The following is a 20,649-nucleotide window of genomic DNA, read 5'->3' as shown; positions in this document are numbered from 1 at the left end:
TTTAAAAAAAGTTATAGCTCTGGGAAGAAGGGGAGAAAAAAATGAAAATGGAAAATCCCAAGGTGGTGAAGGGGTTAAAGTGCCGTACATGTACGTGAGATGCACCTAAAAAAAAAGAAAAAAGCGGCTTCCAGAAAAGTCTAAAACATCTGGATAAGCAAAGTTGGTAAGGAAAAATTAATAATAGACTTAGAAATGAAAAACTTTAAAAAATGTTGAAAAACTTATAGAGAATGAGATGCAAATGCAAAAGGGGGTAATAAAGAACAAATTACTCCAAAAAAAGTCAATAATCGACAATGAGGAATGGGGGGTTTTATCTTTATTTGGGGGTGCTGTGTTTCGTGTGTGCCGTTAGTGATCCAAAAGCTGTAGGACACCAGGAAAGCTGAGTTACAGTTCTGTAATATTGCTGGAATTGCTTGTTAATTTGCCATCCGGCCTGAAGAATAATCATGGCGTTGTCTCCTGTGCCAGCAGGACATGCTGCAGCTCTCGTGATGCTGAACACCTGCAGTAAAGCCCAGCGGAGGTCCTGGCTCTGCTCTTCGGGGCCGATTATTACAGTAAAGCTACAGGTGCACCAATTATCCCATTAACTCTCTCAGAGCCAGCCATATCTGCAAGTCACTACTCCTAAATCCCGTAATGCGAAGCTTTAGGTAAATTGCTCCATTGGGAACCATTATCTACCGCTGGTTCCACTACCACTAAAGTGCAGGTGCCACAGCAGAGCGCTGCCGAGCAGCGACTATTGTTTATCACTAGCAACCACTCAGAAAGTGTAAGAAAAATAAGACATTTACTCACTTCTGCTTCAGGAGGCAAGCGACAATGGTGAAATCACGTCAACAGATAGCTGACGATTCAGTGGCTTGATCGGCAGGTATATGGCTTGCAAACCGGCAGGTATCAACAGATGTGAAGTCTCCTATTGGGCAACGATACCTGACAGGTACCGTATATGTCGGACTGACCTCACCGGCTCCACTTCCCTTTCATTGCAGAAGTAAGCGGAACAGGAATACTCCTTTAATGTTCAACACTGTAATAGTGAAATACTTTTCTTTTCCATGGAATAACACATCTGAAGCACCTTTTTTTTTTAAATAACTCCAAAGTATGTCATCTCTTTGTTATCCCTCTTGCAAATCACACTCTGATCAGACTTCGATAAGGGTTTTGATCAGTGTGATCCAATTCTCTCAGACGAGGACAAGATGGAGAACAAAATCTCTTCATCTTCTCCATTCTGTCAATTCATGATGTCATACGAGTGCAGTCTGATGTTTTCCACACACTCATTGACTTTAATGGCGGAGTGAAATCTGAATATCATGATGTGTTTTTTTCTGGGACAGACTCTAGAATAACGTTGGTCCGGGAGCGATTTGACGTTTTGTCGGATCACACTTAGACCAAAAAAACAGTCGTGTACACCTGCCCTCACACTGGAGACACACCATATTGTCAAGCGGGATGGAAATTGTCCAGTGGTCAATTTTAGGATAATTTTCCAGGATAAATAACCAAGGAACAGCACAGAGTTCTGAGAAAAGATGGCTCAGTGTTGTTACTTCATTGGAAATGCATTCAGTTAAACAGACGTATCAGAAAAAGTTGATCTGTAATTTCCAAACCTACTAGCACTAAATAATGATCCACACACAGGAAACCCTACACCCTACCAAGTTTTCCATAATTCGTGGTGGAATGAGAGAGCCGTTGAAGCTGGACGAGCTGTAGGTACTACCTAAAGCCCCAGAAGATCACTGGGGGCTGCCTCACGAAACACGAAAGCCGGCTGTGGTTCAGGTGATGCAGGGAGTGGTGGCTCATTGCTACATGACTGGGGCCCCTACAGTGTCAAGGGCTGGGTCATCTGCCAGGGAACAGAGTCTACAGAAAGTAGATGAAGGTTGTCCCCAAGAGGAAGAGAGTACAGACACGGGATGAGCTAAAAGATAGAAATAATAGAGAAAATTCTGTCAGGAGTTGGAAGTTTGAATGGGCCATGTTGTGCTAGTTGCACCCGTGTTCTAAGAGCCCAAAGCTCCGATGGGTCTAGGACCCACGAATCTGGGACTCCCCTACAGTACGGCCACATTTGTTTTCCCATTTCCAGTTTTGTTGCGACTGTTGTGCATTCCCCTGATGGATTAGGGAGCCACTGGTGGGTCCTACACCCTCAGTCCAGGACTGAACCATATCCAGTAAGGGATATACATCTAAGGGACTGTTTCCCCATACTATGGACTAATGGGGAACAATTTACTTTACCCCTCATGGACTGGGACCTTACCACAAGGATCAATGTTGGGGGAAGGGAGGGATGTATGACCCGATGTACCGGCAGGGTTGAAGTTGTTTTAAGGGACTGTATTGTTGGCCTAAAGGCCATTGTTTGGTAAGATGAAATTAACCTGATCGACTGATGCCAGGTTAGGAACATTGCAACATGGACTCGGATGGACGTAAGGGTCCTAACCGAGGGGACCGGTCTACACGAAGCGGAAAGTAAAGGTCACTGGTCACGGGTCTAAGTAAAGTGCAGGAGAGTGTCTGGTGCCAACTGCTATTGATGATTGTAAGCTATGTACTGGAGTGTGTTGGTGTTTTATAGATTCCGGATGGTCAAAGGTGACCATCAATAAAGATGGGTTGAAAGTAAGGATATGGACATGCTGCCCACATTTTCACCTTGAAGAAACAAGTTTGTTGTTGTTGAAGTGTGTGTAATCTGACAATCTGACATGTCATGTAAAATGTAATAAGTGTTAATGACATCTAATGTGAACTGCGCTGTGAATTGTGATGTGCATTAGCTATGTGCACCTTGCCTGTAAGAATAATCAGAGTTGATGTTTGGGACTAGCCCACAGTGGGAGGGGATGTTGAAAGGGAAAGTCATGGGAAGACATATAGAGCTTGAAGTGCATAGTGAGTGAACCACAAGGTGTACAGTGCCGCATTCAAGGGTGACCCTAGATCAGAGGAAACTTAAGAGGAGGGATAGCGAGATCCTGAAAATAAGTGACTAAGAGAGACAGAGTGGCCTTCCGGAAATGGATGCTACAAGACTGAAGGTAACAGGCCTAAAGAGGACTGAATATGGGGGACTAGTGAAGGGTCCCGAGTGAAAGTTCCATGCACCAGTAGTGGAAAGTGGACGTGGAACGACAGAACAAGTGAAGGATGCTTGTTGATTAGGACAGTGTTAAAGCTGGGTTGTGGCAAAGTAAGGAGAAACAGGAGACATAGAGATCCCTGGAGTATACTACTAAGGAAGGAGACTGTGGAAAATGCTTCAAGTTGTAATGAAAACTTTCATAAGACTGTGTACCTGCCATTTCTTGTACTGTATATACCATTCAAGTAAAGAGTTTATTCGTGAATGGTGGTCTCTCTAATTGAAGTGTGAAACATCTGGTCCAGCAAACCAGCAACAACAGTACATGCGACCTGGATGAACATAAGGCTCTCACAGCACAAGTCAATACACACTTAACCAGGACCTCCACTTTCATGTAACGTGGAAGGGTACCACAAACGAATGCCTTGCCCATGGCTATGGCCCCATGCCACGTTACATCAACATAGTGTAATCTGATTTTCTCATCTGAGAAAATCGGAGCACATTGTGAGAAGATGGAAATCAAAATTTCTCCATCTTCTCTATTCTGTCAGTCCGTGGAATTTGGACTGCATTAAGAGGTCATCATAATTCAATCCAATGTTTTCCACTAATTAATTGACTAATTGATTAGCATGGCCGAGTGCGATCACAATATTGTATCAAATTGTGGAGTGCTGTGATTTCTTTCTCGCACCATCTCTGTCCAAGGCAAAAATCGTACATGTGGACAGGCCCACAGAATAAAATTGGTCCCAGTGCCATCCAATATTTTGTCGGTTCGCACTCAGACAGGAAATACGGCCATGTGCACAAGCCCTTAGGGCTCATACAGACAAGCAGACTATGACTCGGCACAATTTTTGAGTTGTAGTTTGCCATAATAGGCAACCCATAGACTTATATGAGACCCAAATTTCAGTGGCGTTGCATTGGGGGCACAGGGCTGATTGCCTATGTTCCAAATTTTATGGGGGTTACAACATTTAGGATTAAGGCAATAAAATACATTAAAAAAATGACAAAAGGTGTAATTAAAAATATAAAGCAAAAAAATATATAGCAATTTATAACTTTATATTTTTTCACATTTCATGTCAAATTTAAAAAAAAGCAGAAAAAAATTAGATGATTAGTGAGTAAACAATAATTTACTATTTTGTTAAAATACAATACACATGCTGTAGGAATATGGGGTTCAATGTAGGACTGGTGGAATGGACTCTGAGTGATAATGGTGCATGTTTTAGAGGGTGCAAAATGCTTGCTTTCCCTTGGCACTGCCAACCCACACTTCACCACCATATACAGTACATCCATATACCTTCATTTCATATTGAATCCGAGAGATTTTACCATGCTTAGTGGGACATCATATTAGGATCTATTAACACTGCGTGTCTTGAGGTTGTTAAGTCACCCTGGAAGACCTGGAGTTAGATGGTCACGTCGGATAATGAATTGCCGGTCTTCTATAGAGATGGTGTGATTTGTGTCTCATATAAAATGGATTTAGTTTCCTCTGTGCTGAAGAGGTCAATGACCCTTTCTATCTAGTCAGAAACATGCAGCTCCATTTCAGCTGCTTCTGATCTGGTAATTACTTCTTCCTATATAAGTGGTCAGACCTTCTTGTCCCTGCCGGTGAAAGATTTGTCTTCCTGTGCTGTGTGCTGAAGCTAAGTGGTTGGAGTAGAATTGTTGTAGAAATGTTCTGTGGTTTTCTGTAGTACGTGTGGGTTTATCTCATGATCCCTATTCCCATTTAGTTTATTCCTCCCTCTCCCTATCCTCCTCCCTATTGTTGGTTAGTGCTTTTGTATGATGGAGGTTTTCTGTTATCCCTGTTTTGTCTTTATGTTTTGTTTACCTTACTTTTCTGTCCCGAGCCTCATGGGATGAAGAAGGGGACAGATAAGAGTTTTGGTAGGAGCATAGTAAGGTCGGACACCTTCAAGTGTACCCCGAGACAGAGATAGTTAGGGTCCCAGTTCCATGGACAGTTTGAGGCCCCCTTCCTTATCGAAGACCATCACAGCGTGACACTGCGCTTATGGAATTCAACAGGGAAATGTGAAATATGTATACACTGCAATATGTATAGACTCAAGAAGCCTGACATACGCCGGTAGGGTAGATTTCGCACCCATCTGGGTAGCATCGTTTAACTTGTATTTTTTATTATTATCATTTAACTGCATAAAAAAGTGAAGGTGAATAAGGCTTAAAAAAAGGGATCCGGCAGAGAACATATGGCGCTCAATATGCTATTTATACTGGGAGTCAATGAGTGATGCATTTGCATGGCATACGGTTGCATATACTGAGACATTTTCTCAGTGCAAAAGTTGAACTTACAGGACTGTGCAAAAGTTTCAGGCAGGTGTGTAAAAAATGACGCAAAGTAAACATTAGTGATGAGCGAATATACTCGTTACTCGAGATTTCCCGACAATGCTCGGGTGACCTCCGAGTATTTTTTAGTGCTCGGAGATTTAGTTTTCATCCCCTCAGCTGAATGATTTACAGCTTTTAGCCAGCATAAGTACATGTGGGGGTTGCCTGGTTGCTAGGGAATCCCCACATGTAATCAAGCTGGCTAGTAGCTGTAAATCATTCAGCTGCGGCGAAAAAAACTAAATCTCCAAGCACTAAAAAATACTCGGAGAACACCCGAGCGTGCTCGGGAAATCTTGAGTAATGAGTATATTTGCTCATCACTAGTAAGAATGCTTTAACAAATAGAAGGGTTAATTTTTATTTTAACAAAATGCAAAATGAATGAAGAAAACAGAAATCTAAATCATCAAAATTTGGTGTGAACATTATTTGCCTTCAAAACTGCAATAAAAACATCACTATTTCTAGGTACTTGTCACTTGCACACAGTTTTGAAGGAACTTGTCAGGGAGGTTGTTCCAAACTTGTTGGAGAACTAACCACAGATCTTGTGTGTATGAGGCTTGCGTAAATCCTTCTGTATGTATATGTGATCCCACACAGACTGGATGATGTGAAATCAGGGCTCCCCGGGGGCCGGATCATCACTTCCTGGACTCCGTGTTCTTCTTTACACTGAAGATCATTCTTAATGACATTGGCTGGATGTTGGGGGTTGTTTCCCTGTTGGGAAAACACACAAAAAAAGTGCATTTTTTACCTGCAGATTTTCCTAATTTAATGCAAGTATTTGGGTATTTGAAACATGCACCACAGGTCAGTTTACACTGTGTTAAAAGGAAGCACAGTGGGCAGGAGATTTCTATAAATCCTGTCAAATACTGCTAGAACTGTAAGACGCTGCATTTTTAATGCTGGAAAAATACGCAGCGTCAAAAGCTCATTGTTGGAAAAAATTCTGCAAATACACTGAAACCATTGACATGCTGCATCTTGAAAAAAAAAATCACAAAAACACAAGGAAAACGACATTATATAGCATGGGCATGAGATTTTACAAATGTCATTCATTTTGCTGCTGCTGTAAAACGTGATTTTTTTATGTGTGTAAAAAATGCATAAAAAAGTGTGAACATAAACTAAGTCTAGGTTGTCACGTGGCATATTTAAGATTGTCTTTCTGCATGTAAAAAGTTGCAGCATTTTATAACAGCAGCAAAGTTGCTCAGCTTTGGACTGATAAAGTAGCAGATTTCTCTGATAAGATATATTACAAACTTATATATTACTATTGATTTTTTTTTTTTATAGATTTTTTATGCATTTTTATTTTCAAATAAATGTCAGATTCTGTTGCTAAGCTGCACCTTTTTGGTGCAGATTTTACCCATTCATTTCACTGGGAACCCTAAATCCGCAGGTTAAATCTCTGGCATTCCATTGTTTTGTTGCATTTTTATTTTGCCGCCAAGTTTCTGCATTAAAAAAATGCACTTAAAAAATATGAATAAGTGTGAAAAAATATGTGAAATCCCCTAAATTCACAGGTGATGGATTTTGTGCATTTTACTCAAAGACGTATGTTCAGAAAATAGGCAGCTACGGCGCCTGCACAGAAGATGAGATTTCATTGTAGATATTACCTGTCTGGAAAGTGATCTGCGATGAAGATTTTAAAATCTGAAGCATGTTAATTCTTTGTACAGATTCAGAGGTGGATTTTAGCTTTTGCAATGCAAAGTATGAAGTCTGTACCAAATCTGCAACTAAATGTAACATGTAGTTAATATGTAATGTGCAAACTTAAAGGGGTTTCTCGACCTTGTCTGCAGTCACTGAGTACTCTGAGGATTCTTCAGTACCGACACGTGATCGCAAGTATGTGATTTGCATATATGCGGTCACATGCCAACTAATCGTGCGCGGCCTCACTCAATGCAAATGTATTGAGTGAGGCCAGATACGTCTAGTCGGAATGTGACCCGATATATGGAAATCGCATACTGCATTCACATGACCACTGGCTGCTTGCACCGTCACTGGAGAATCCTCTCAGTGCGCTGTTTCCTAAGCTTCCTGTGGTTTACCATGGTCTTTGTAAGCAGCAATGTCCTTGGGATCCCTGGAAGACGGCTACAGCTGTCACAAGTGATGTGGCAATTGTAGACATCCCCAGGGTGCTGGGGATTTATTATTCGGGAGTTTTCCATGGTAGAAATATTCTGCAATTCATCAACAGGCAAACTCCAGGAATCTATACAAAAGCCTATAGATTATCAATGGGCTTCAACCCTGGTTGTCTCCTGCAGTCTTAGCCCCATGGATTACAACTGCCCTATGTAATCCCAACTCGGAGCTCTACGATCATGGCTCATTCCACAATGTGTGTTCTAGCTTAGCGGGATAGAGTCAAAGCTATTGATCCAACAACTCCCCGGAGGTAGCATCATTCAATAGAAAGTGATAGATAAATGTGAGTTGCGTGGAGATTTCCTGCCATCTGCTCCATCGTTCTCAGCTAGTCATTTGGAAGCTGTATATACAGTTTTGCATAACATTGGTGAGATATCTGCCATATTAATGCAGGAAATCCCTGGAAGTATTAATGAATATCAGGATTTGTATTACATTAGAAATATATATATTTTTTGTTACTTAAATGTTAAAAGGAAAAAGTGTCACCAGGTTTTCCCCATGTAAACTAAAGCCATCACCTTTAAGCCCTCTTACACAGCAGTCCAGCAATCTATGTGTAACCCCCCACTACGACACAGGTCAGAAGAATACACCCTATTTTATTATCCCGTGCCGTATGCTAGTTCAGTCTGATGAGCGACGCTGGTTGGCATTCAGCAACTTCTCTCTCCCAGCAATAGCCGCCTTTATTGCTTTGATGGACGTGGATGACGTCATCTACAAAGAAGCATGCCCCCCATAATAGCATTGACAAACAGTCTGCTCTCCTCACTGCAAAGTGATGACTTATGCTGGAGCACAGCAGACCTGAGTGTGGTTAAAAGACTTATCTGGGACACTTTTTTTCCCTGCCCTGTGACGATCTCTGGTGACCCAGAGTGGTAACAACAAACCACTCCTGCTGGCGATTCCTGTGCTTCTTGTGACAGAGCAGTTACATCTCTTCTGCTCTGTTGACCGGACGTCATATTGATTGACAGTTGACTCAGCCAAATGCAGTAGGGAGCCGGATATCAATCAACATAACATTGGCAGGAACGCCCCTGTCGACAGAGCAGAGTGGAAGATAGGCTGCTCTGTCGACATTACATCACAGAAAGCAGGAGAATCACTCAGCCCATAACCCATCTGAGCTGGGAAAAATCCTTGTAGGGCAGCACTGGCAGGTAGTTAGCAACTAGCTGCCAATACGGTAACTTATTAGTCCCATAAGGAAAAATAAAAGTCCCGGATAACCCTTTCAACTAACAGCTTTCAGTTCTCTTCTCCATCAGTGTGTGTGGGGGGGACAGTTCTGCAGAGTTAGTCTCATTACAAACACTTCTAGTAGATCTCTTCTCATAATGCTGCCAGCTCGGCCAATCATAAGCAGGTATCCATATACAATGGGAAAAAGATCACGCTTCAACTATAGCTTAGATCAGGCTCAGTGTGAGACATAATGACGAAGTCTGCTCTCCTCACTGCAGTGATTACATGTTCAGGAACACAGCAGACCGGAGTGTGATAGCTTTCATCTCCATCAGTCGGTCAGGGGAATGGCAGTACAGCAGAGTTGGCAGCACTACACTTGCTTTTGTAATACTAATATGTATTCGTTCCTCTCAATTAAGCTCATTTTAATTTGAGAGGAAAGCTACTAGATGTATCTGTAGTGAAACTCAACTTCTACAACACTGCTCCTCCCCCCCACACTGACTGCTGAAGATAAAAAATATTAGTTAACCACACTCAGGTCTGCTGTTCTTCAGCACATTTCATCAATCTGCAGTGAGGAGAGCACACTATTTGTCAGTGCTGTTGGAGCACCCGCCAGGACCGTGGGGTACTCGGAACCGGGTCGGTTCAGTTCTTAAAGGGGTGGCCACAGTGGCAGTGACCCAGTCCGTGGCCCTGGGTGAATAGGTCTATGGAATTAAAGTCTATGGTAGTAGCGTTCGTGATGCCACCTGTGGTATTCGGTCAGGGCTGACCAACGCTGCTTAAAGGGGTCCTCTGAGGGTGATGGTACTGCAGCAAGGATGGTATGGCTTCCCACAGGTGAAGCTGGGTCCTCAGGGCTCCCGGTGTAGTAGGCAAAGATGGTGTAGTGCCAGAAAGAATTAGTGTACACAAGGTTGCACTCTCTTTATCTTTTACTGGTACATGGAAGCCACAGTCCAGGGTACGGATCACAGGTGCTAGTACGGTCCAGCCAGCCTGGAAGCGATTCAGAGATCCCCTAGCCAGGTGGGGGTTGGAAGCCTTTCTTTCTGCGCTGTGTTGTAGTCCCCTGTTGCCTAAGGCTTCACACAAGGTTCTCACTTTCTCTCTGTCCCTTTGAGTAGGACACTACCCACATGGCAGGCAACTTGAGCCTTTTTACAGGTGTCTCTCGTGATGACTCCAGGCTCTATGTGCTGCTGTACCTTCGGGTATTAATGGTGGACAGGTGACTTGCAATCTCCTGTCCGCCGGTCTCTGCTGTGGGGCATAGAGTAACCCCCACAACCTCGGCCTTCCGGCCACTGGTTACTTGTGCTTCAGCATGGAGGAAGCTCAGCTGCAGCTCCCCTTCAGCTTTTCACTCTCCTTTGCTTCTCTTCCCTGTCAGTCTCCTACAGACAGCTCTGTCCCTCTCACTCTTCTTCCGGGAGCTGCAGAACCACTTGTCTGCACGCCCCAGCTTTCCACTCCTCAGTCTTTCTGACTAACTCCACCTCCAGCCATAATATATCTAGGGAAGCCACCCACAAACTGAATCAGAGCTCCCCCTTCTGGCCTGGAGTCAGTGCTGTAAGTACTTGTTACATATTAAAGGGATCCTTCCTTGCTTCCAGGCATGGCATCACCCTCACCCTGAGAAAGTAAATACCACTGTAACAATCGGTTACCTGGGGTGTTACACTATTGTGGGGGGTGTCCTTCTTTCCCCAGTCTGTTGCTGCCTGCTTATAACTGGTCAGATTTAGAAAGAGGTAAAACGTACATCTCTCCAGTGAAATCTCTTCGGTACGGCCCACTTGGCATTAAACAGCTTTTTTTTCAAGCTGCCAAATACATTGATTGCTAATATCTCCACAACAGAGGCAAAATTAGAGTTTTATTCTGCTCTGCAGATGTGTGTCCAGTTCAACATGAAAAAATTAATGAAGTGTCCTCTTTAAATATGGTGCTTTTAGTTTATGTGGCGGAAACTTGGTAACAGATTCCCTTTAAATATACAGTGAAGTTTAATCTATTACTTAGATATTTTTTGCTCTTTTTGTTGGAAGTCGCCAATATGCAGGCTGTCAAAGCATGCTGGATGTTGTAGCTTGAACACCATATGTTTATTTCTGGGGGATGGTTAGATTGCCCAGGTCTCGTCTGGAGGAAGGGTGGACTTGATCAATATTGTCAGCCTGCAGTGATTTTGGCTACACAAATATCAATATTTCTCTGTTACAACAAACACATAAAGAACAGAAAGAACAGATACAAACACAAAGAACAAACACACACACTGTGCCTGGTGTACCAAGCAAGGTCCATAATGGCATGGTTGGGTGAGATTGGTGTGGAAGAACTTGACTGGCCCAGACAGCGTCCTGCTCTGCCTACACTACTCCAAATAAAAATCAAAAGGGGTTCTCTGAGCTTTTAACATTGTGGACCTATGATACGAGCAGCTTTGCAGCACATTTCGAACAAAGCTGATAACAGATGATTGGTGGTGGCGCCATGTCTCGCTCAGTGAGGATCGCTTACTATGGTCTGTATGTGTAACAGGCTATTAAATGGCTGCCAGTGGTCATATCCTGGTTGGTCCACATAGACCATTAGTTGAGAACAAAATGAAGCATCAATGGCCAATAGAAACCAAATGCATCCACCAGTAGTGTTCTGTTTCCCAAATCACCCCAAAAATGAAAGTAAAATGAATAAATAAAATGAGATCACAGAAGTATCCAACTTCCATAAATTTAATCACGGCAGCTCATCTTGTAACTTCACGGTGTGTATGGTCCTACACTCCTCACAATGTCTGGCCATGCTCCCGATGAAACTGTGGGTGGATCTCCAAGAACTGGATGAGGGTATCAGTGGCTCCTGGATTGTGTGTAGCACTACTTGGTGTTATCGGATGCAGGGATACATTATATACCAGAAGTTTTCAATGTGATTCAGGTCTGGGGAACATGAGGATCAATGTCTTTGGCTACACACTCTTGCCACATGAGCCCACTTGTTGTCCTGTACCAGGAGGAACCTAGTGTAAGGACTGACAATGGCTCTGAGGATTTCATCCTGGTACCTAACAGCAGTTAGGCTATCACATGGAGGTTTGTGTGACCCTCCTAGTACATGTCTCCCCAAACAATCATTGATCCACTACTAAACCGGTTATACTGGGTGATCCTGCAGGCAGCATGACATTGACCATGACGTCTCCAGACTCTCTCACATGTACTCTGTGTGAACCTGCTTTTGTAAAGAGAACAGAGCACCAATGGTGGATCTCCCTATTCTGGTATTTTCTGGCAAATGCCAATTGGGCTGCACGGTGCTGTACAGGTGCCTACAACAAGGCCTCATGCCACCCACATGGAGTCTGTTCCTGGCCTGTTTGGCCACACTGGAAGTTTTTCGTAAGGCTTTGGCGATCCTTCTCCTGTTCCCCCTTACATAAAGGAGCAGTTCTGTTGCTGATTTGATGCCCTCTCCAGCTTTCTGTGTCCTGGTATCTGTCCTTACTCCTGAAATTGTGCTGGGAGCTAAAGCAAATCTTTTTGCGATGACATGTATGGAGGCGCCACCCTGGAAGAGCAAGACTACCTGTGAAGTCTGAATAGGCTGAAGATACTGTTACTAGTAGTGATGAGAACAATAGCAAAACTACAGAAGAATAAGGAAGAGTCATTGTCTATGATCACCCTTCACTTTTTAGGGTTTATCCAGCTTTTCTGTCCAATGTACCAGTTGTCACATTTATTTGCACCAAAGCCGATGAAATACGGTGAATATAATAAGTCTACGCACCCCTATTAAAATGCCAATTTTTTTGTCCTGTAAAAAAAAAAAATCAGACTAACAAGAATAATTTCTGAACTTTTTCTTTCCCCCTTTAATGTCACCCATACTCTGTACAATTCAGTTAAAGAATAGACATTAAATCTTTTCTCGTGGAAAAAAAGAAAAATAACTAATATAATGTGGCTGCATAAATATGCACACCCATGAACTAATACTTTGTTGAAGTACCCTTTGACAACCTTCAGTCTTTTTGGGTCAGAATCTATCAGCGTGGCACATCTAGAATTGGCATTCTTCGCCGCCTCTTCATTGCAGTAGCTCCAAAACTGTCAGATTGCAAGAGATTCTCCTGTGTACAGCGCCCTCTTCAGGCCACACACTAACTTTCAACTGGATTCAGATCTGAGCTCTGGCTGGGCCATTACAAAAGTGTTATTTTCTTCTGGCAAAGCCATTCTTTTGTTGATTTGGAGGTAGCTTAGGACCGTTGTCCTGCTAAAAGATGAATTTCCTCATTATCTTTAGCTTTTCAGCAGAGGCCTGAAAGTTTTGTTCCCAAATTAACTGATATTTGTAACTCTTTATAATTCCCTTCACCTTGACAAAAGCATCGATTTCAGATGCTGGAAAAACAGCCCCAAAGAATAATGCTGCCTCCATCATGCTTCACTGTGAGTATGGTGTTCTTTTGGTTATGCTTAGTGTTGGCTTTGCGCCAAACATACCTTTTGGAATAATGGCCAACCATAGTCTCTTCAGACCAGAACACGTTTTACCACATGCCTTTGGCACACATGATGTTGGTTTTAGCAAAACACGACCGGGCTTGGATGTTTTTTTTCTTGGAATGAAAAGGCTTCTATCTTGCCATCCTACCCCAGAGGTCAGACATAAGAAGAATACAGGAGAGTGTTGTCCCATGCAGTACACAATCAGTACTTGCCAGAAATTCCTGTAGCCCCTGTAGTGTTGTTGTAGGCCTCTTGGCAGTCTCCCAGACCAATTTCCTACCATCAATTTTGAGACGTCCAGTTCTAAGTAATGTCACTGTTGTGGCAAGTTTAAGCCACTTCTTAATGACCGTCCTCACAGTGGGCTATGGTATATCTAATGTCTTGGATCCCTTTACTGTGTTGTAAGCTGTTTACGGCCCATGGCTATTACAGTAAAATTCAACAAAATGACATGAAAATCCTACTAGAACAGGTATACTTTATATAGAGTTAATCAGAATCCCTGTAAATGATGGTAGCTGTGCACTGACTATTACTTAGCATGAGTTTAAATGTGACTGGCTAATTCTGAGCACGACCACATCCCCAGTTATAAGAGGGTGTTCACACTAAGGCCGGCCTCACACTAGCGAGTTTTACGGACGTATGAGCGCATAAACTACGTCCGTAAAATATGCATAACACACGGCCCAATGATTCTCTATGTCCCAGCTCCTATCAGCCGTATTTTACTGATCCGTATTATACGGTCTTGTACGGCCGTACAAAATCGCAGCATGCTGTGTTTGTCACCGTATTGCGCAAAAAAATTGCCAATGAAAGTCTATGGGGGCGAGAAAAATACGGATTACACACGGACCAGCAGTGTGACCTGCGAGAAATAGACACTGGTGTTAGAGAGAAAAGCCGGTAATTCAATTGCCGGCTTTTCATTTCTCCTTCCCAAACCCAACATGATATGAGACATGGTTTACATACAGTAAACCATCTCACATCCCTTATTTTTTTGTATATTCCACACTACTAATGTTAGTAGTGTGTATGTGCAAAATTTGGCCGCTGTAGCTGCTAAAATAAAGGGTTAAATGGCAGAAAAAATTGGCGTGGGCTCCCGCGCAATTTTCTCCGCCAGAGTGGTAAAGCCAGTGACTGAGGGCAGATATTAATAGCCTAGAGAGGGTCCATGGTTATTGCCCCCCCCCGGCTACAAACCCCCGGCCACCCCAGAAAAGGCACATCTGGAAGATGCGCCTATTCTGGCACTTGGCCACTCTCTTCCCACTCCCGTGTAGCGGTGGGATATGGGGTAATGAAGGGTTAATGTCACCTTGCTATTGTAAGGTGACATTAAGCCAGATTAATAATGGAGAGGCGTCAATTATGACACCTATCCATTATTAATCCAATTGTATGAAAGGGTTAATAAAACACACACACATTATTAAAAAGTCCTTTAATGAAATAAAGACACAGGTTGTTGTAATATTTTATTATTCTCTTAATCCAGCTGAAGACCCTCGTTCTGTAACAAAGTAAAAATAACAAATCAACAATATCTCATACCTTCCGATGAGCAGTCACGTCCCACGAAGTAAATCCATCTGAAGGGGTTAAATCATTTTACAGCCAGGAGCTGTGCTAAAGCACTCACTCCTGCCTGTAAAGCCACGAGTACTGAATGGAAAGCTGGGTGATCTGTACTGTACCTTGAGTTGCGGTGATGCGCCCTCTGCTGGATGTCCTCATGAACTGGAGCCTTGGAAAAGTTCCCACGCTCGAGTTCATATGAGGACATCCAGCAGAGGGCACATCACCGCGACTCAAGGTAACTACAGATCAAACTGCTTTCCATTCAGTACCCGGGGTTTTACAGGCAGGAGCGAGTGCTTTAGCACAGCTCCTGGCTGTAAAATGATTTAACCCCTTCAGATGGATTTACTTCGTGGGACGTGACTGCTCATCCGAAGGTATGAGATATTGTTGATTTGTTATTTTTACTTTGTTACAGAACGAGGGTCTTCAGCTGGATTAAGAGAATAATAAAATATTACAACAACCTGTGTCTTTATTTCATTAAAGGACTTTGTAATAATGTGTGTGTGTTTTATTAACCCTTTCATACAATTGGATTAATAATGGATTGGTGTCATAATTGACACCTCTCCATTATTAATCTGGCTTAATGTCACTTTACAATAGCAAGGTGACATTAACCCTTCATTACCCCATATCGCACCGCTACACGGGAGTGGGAAGAGAGTGGCCAAGTGCCAGAAAAGGCGCATCTTCCAGATGTGCCTTTTCTGGGGTGGCCGGGGGTTTGTAGCCGGGGGGGGGCAATAACCATGGACCCTCTCCTGGCTATTAATATCTGCCCTCAGTCACTGGCTTTACCACTCTGGCGGAGAAAATTGCGCGGGAGCCCACGCCAATTTTTTCCGCCATTTAACCCTTTATTTTAGCAGCTACAGCGGCCAAATTTTGCACATACACACTACTAACATTAGTAGTGTGGAATATACAAAAAAATAAGGGATATGAGATGGTTTACTGTATGTAAACCATGTCTCATATCCTGTCGGGTTTGGGAAGGAGAATTGAAAAGCCGGCAATTGAATTACCGGCTTTTCACATATCTCGCGCTGAATTAAATATAAGTACAGAATATATATATATGTGTCTCAATGACATATATATATATATATACTGTATATATGTTTTAACGAACATTTGAGCACATAAATCCATTAGATGTCGGTTTTGCAAGCCTGGGAGAAAATATTGCAGTACGGATGCCATACGGATTACATACGGAGGATGCCATGCGCAAAATATGCTGACACACCCTGCCTACGGATGACATACGGATCACTATTTTGGGGACTTTTCTGCGTATTACGGCCGTAAAAAACAGACCGTATTTACATATGCTGAGTGTGAGGCCGGCCTAATACAACCACGATTTAATTTTTATTTTTTTTTCCCCCTTAAAATAATTTCAGTTTGTTTCTCAGCTGAATTGTACAGAATATGAGTGAGATAAAAGGTGGAAAAATTTCTGAAATTATTCTTCTTGGTATGATTTTTTTTACAAGACCAAAACCTAGCATTTTAACAAGGATGTGCAGACTTTTTATATCCACTGTCAGTTCACAATTGCTCATGCTTTCCTAACTGGACAGTTTGATATCCCCAAAGCTTAATTGCCCTAGTGTATGTATATTTGGGAGTCTGTAGCCAAGACATTCTCATGATGTTGCTACAAGGAACAGAAGTGGTGAGTATTGTCATTGGTATCACAGTGCAGCTTGCCAAATCATGCATGAAATATGTCAAAAGGGTTTTGTTATGGTTTCTGAGGTAGAGGTTAAAACACAGAATTCAATGATGTATAACTTATCATGCTGTGTACTGTTCTTTACTTACACCAAAGGGTTTCATCAGTAGGACATTGTTACTGCTGCGACTAGCTGGAACGCAGACATTCGCCGAGTCCGCCCCCTCCTGTGATAAGCAGCTCACTTTCTATAGACTACTACATACAGAGCCTGGTGGGGGGTGGGATTAGCTTTCTCAGCTCTGCTTAGTTCTAAATCTCAGAACTCTGATTGTGTCTCAATTACCGCACCCAGTAAACTATGTGAGTCTCTTTGCTTACATCTCAGATAAGGTAGCAAAGACCTGTTGACAGATTCCCTTTAACAGTATATTTGACCCTTGACCAAACCGCTGCATGACCAGCTCTATCCTCGCCTACTGTATTCTCACCCATCCCTTGTAGATTGTGAGCCTTCGCGGGCAGGGTATTCACTCCTCCTGTACCAGTTATGACTTGTATTGTTTAAGATTATTGTACTTGTTTTTAATAATATACACAGAATTTAGTTCTTCTAGCCAGTACAAATGGTTGACAATTCAGCATCCTCATGACCCCTGAACCCTTGCAGTGCAAGTTATGGTACCCATTGTTGGGATACTACAAGGTGTAAGTTACTGAAATTTTCTCCAGGGATGGACAACTCCTTTAAGTGAAGTTGGATCTCCCCCATAGGACAGTGTGGTACTCGGTACCGGGTCCTTCGGTTCTCAAGGGGGATGTCACGGTGGCTGACCCGGTCCGTGGCCCTAGGGACGTCCGTTGTAAATGGGGGAAAGGTCTTTAAAGGGATAATGTTCGTGACGCCACCTGTGGTATTCAGTCAGGGTGACCGACGCTGCTTTAAGGGGTCCGCTGGGGTGATGTAATGACAGCTAGATGGTATACCTTCCCACAGGTGAAGTGTATCCCCAGGGCATCCCAGTGTGTAAATGGTGGATGGTGAGAGGCGCAGTGAAGAACAAGGACACAAGGTTGCAGTCTCTTTACCTTTACTGAAGGCTTCAGCATCCACAGTCCAGAGCACCGGATCACAGGGCAGACAGAGTCCGGCTGGTCTGAAGGCAAATCCGTTCTCCAGGTGGAAATCAGTAGCCTTCCTCTAGCGCCTGGGTGTTATAGTATCTCCCTGCTGAGCCTCTCATAAGGTCCTCACAACTGATGTTGGTGTTCTAGATGTTATGTCTCCTTCTCTGTCCCCCTGATGGTAAGGATAGGACAAACCCGTATGACCGGTGGCCTGAGGCTTTTTACAGGGACTCTAGTACGCCCCGGCCTCTCATGGGTGCCACCGCGACTCCTGGGTATGGGGCGGATCAGTAACGTGAAATTAGCTGTCCTGCTGGTCTCTAGAGCAAGGCATAAAGGACTGTTACTCCCTCGGTTGTCCGGCTACCGGATCCTGCGCCTCAGAAGGAGGCAGCCTGTGCAGGGCAGAACTCCTTCTGGTTTCCACTCCTTTGCTATGACTTCGTTTCTCACTCTCTACAATACAGTTCTCTGTTCGTGTCCTTTCTTGAGAACTGCCGCACGTGGGGTAGGCGCAGCTCCGTGTCCTTCTGTCTAGGCCTCTGACAGGATCCCACCAGTCAGGGACCCACTGAGTGGAGCTCAGCTAGCAGCTGCCTGAGTGAAGGTCAGCCAGCATCTGCCTAACTTCCTATCCAGACCACTAGTTTTACCTAATTGTGAAGAGTGCCCTAATAAATAGGAGCATAGCTCCCCGTGGTGGACTGGAGTATGAAATGTGTTGTGTGTTTGTGTTACCTGATAGTGATATCTCCTTTATTGCCTCCAAATGTAACATTACTCCCCCCTAGAGGAGAATGATATTACTGCAACGACCAGGACACTGGGGCACTGCACATTCATTGCTACTTTCCCTACAATATACAGTCATGGCCAAAAGTTTTGAGAATGACACCAAAATTATATTTTCACATGATCTGCTGCCCTCTGGTTTTTATTAGTGTTTGTCTGATGTTTATATCACATACAGAAATATAATTGCAATCATATTATGAATAGGTTATATTGACAGTTAGAATGAGTTAATGCAGCAAGTCAATATTTGCAGTGTTGACCCTTCTTCTTCAAGACCTCTGCAATTCTCCCTGGCATGCTCTCAATCAACTTCTGGACCAAATCCTGACTGATAGCAGTCCATTCTTGCATAATCAATGCTTGCATTTTGCCAGAATTTGTTGGTTTTTGTTTGTCCACACGTCTCTTGATGATTGACCAGAAGTTCTCAATGGGATTAAGATCTGGGGAGTTTCCAGGCCATGGACCCAAAATCTCTATGTTTTGTTCCATGAGCCATTTAGTTATCACCTTTGCTTTATGGCAAAGTGCTCCATCATGCTGGAAAAGGCATTGTTGGGCGCCAAACTGCTCTTGGACGGTTGGGAGAAGTTGCTCTTGGAGGACATTCTCGTACCATTCTTTATTCATGGCTGTGATTTTAGGCAAGACTGTGAGTGAGCCGATTCCCTTGGCTGAGAAGCAACCCCACACATGAATGGTTTCGGGATGCTTTACAGTTGGCACGAGACAAGACTGGTGGTAGCGCTCACCTCTTCTTCTCAGAATAAGCTGTTTTCCAGATGTCCCAAACAATCGAAAAGGGGATTCATCAGAGAAAATGACTTTGCCCCAGTCCTCAGCAGTCCACTCCCTGTACCTTTTGCAGAATATCAGTCGGTCCCTGATGTTTTTTCTGGAGAGAAGTGGCTTCTTTGCTGCCCTCCTTGAAACCAGGCCTTGCTCAAAGTGTCTCCACCTCACAGTGCGTGCAGAAGCACTCACACCAGCCTGCTGCCATTCCTGAGCAAGCTCGGCACTGCTGGGAGTCCGATCCCGCAGCTGAAACAGTTTTAAGATATGGTCCTGGTGCTTGCTGGTCTTTCTTGGGCGCCCTGGAGCCTTTTTGACAACAATGGAAGCTCTCTCCTTGAAGTTCTTGATGATGCGATAGTTTGTTGACTGAGGTGCAATCTTTGTAGCTGCGATACTCTTCCCTGTTAGGCCATTTTTTTGCAGTGCAATGATGGCTGCACGTGTTTCTTTAGAGATAACCATGGTTAGCTGAAGAGAAACAATGATACCAAGCACCAGCCTCCTTTTAAAGTGTCCAGTGATGTCATTCTTACTTAATCATGACTGATTGATCGCCAGCCCTGTCCTCATCAACAGCCAGACCTGTGTTAATGGATCAATCACTAAAACGATGTTAGCTGCTCCTTTTAAGGCAGGACTGCAATGATGTTGAAATGTGTTTTGGGGGTTAAAGTTCATTTTCTGGGCAAATATTGACTTTGGAAGTACAGTAATTGCGGTTAAGCTGATCACTCTGACATTCAGGAGTATATGCAAATTGCCATTAGAAGAAATGAAGCAGTAGACTTTGGAAAAATTAATATTTGTCTCATTCTCAAAATTTTTGTCCATGACTGTACAATTCTCAAATGACCTGACTGAGAGTTTCTTTATTACATACGAGTCAGCAGAGTCTAGACATGTGCGGAGTATGAGACATGTGCGGAGTATGAGACATGTGCGGAGTATGAGACTGCTTATTTATTTACAAGGCGGCCATCATTGCATCACCTTGTGTAATCAGACTTTCATTGTTGAGGCTTCAAGTCAATCCATAGCGATCAGCAGGTTATGCTTCAATTCCTCAGCTCATACACAAAAAAGAAATGCATCATTTACAGGGAGCAATGTTGCCTTCAGATGACCATCTAGATAACCAAAGTGGGTACTTCCAGCATTTATCTGACTTGTGCAAAGCATTATGGGTCGTGTAACAG

This window comes from Ranitomeya variabilis, chromosome 1 (assembly GCF_051348905.1).
Source record: "Ranitomeya variabilis isolate aRanVar5 chromosome 1, aRanVar5.hap1, whole genome shotgun sequence".
Taxonomy (NCBI): Eukaryota; Metazoa; Chordata; class Amphibia; order Anura; family Dendrobatidae; genus Ranitomeya; species Ranitomeya variabilis.
The sequence above is the reverse complement of the archived record's forward strand: the minus strand, read 5'-3'. Positions refer to the sequence as shown.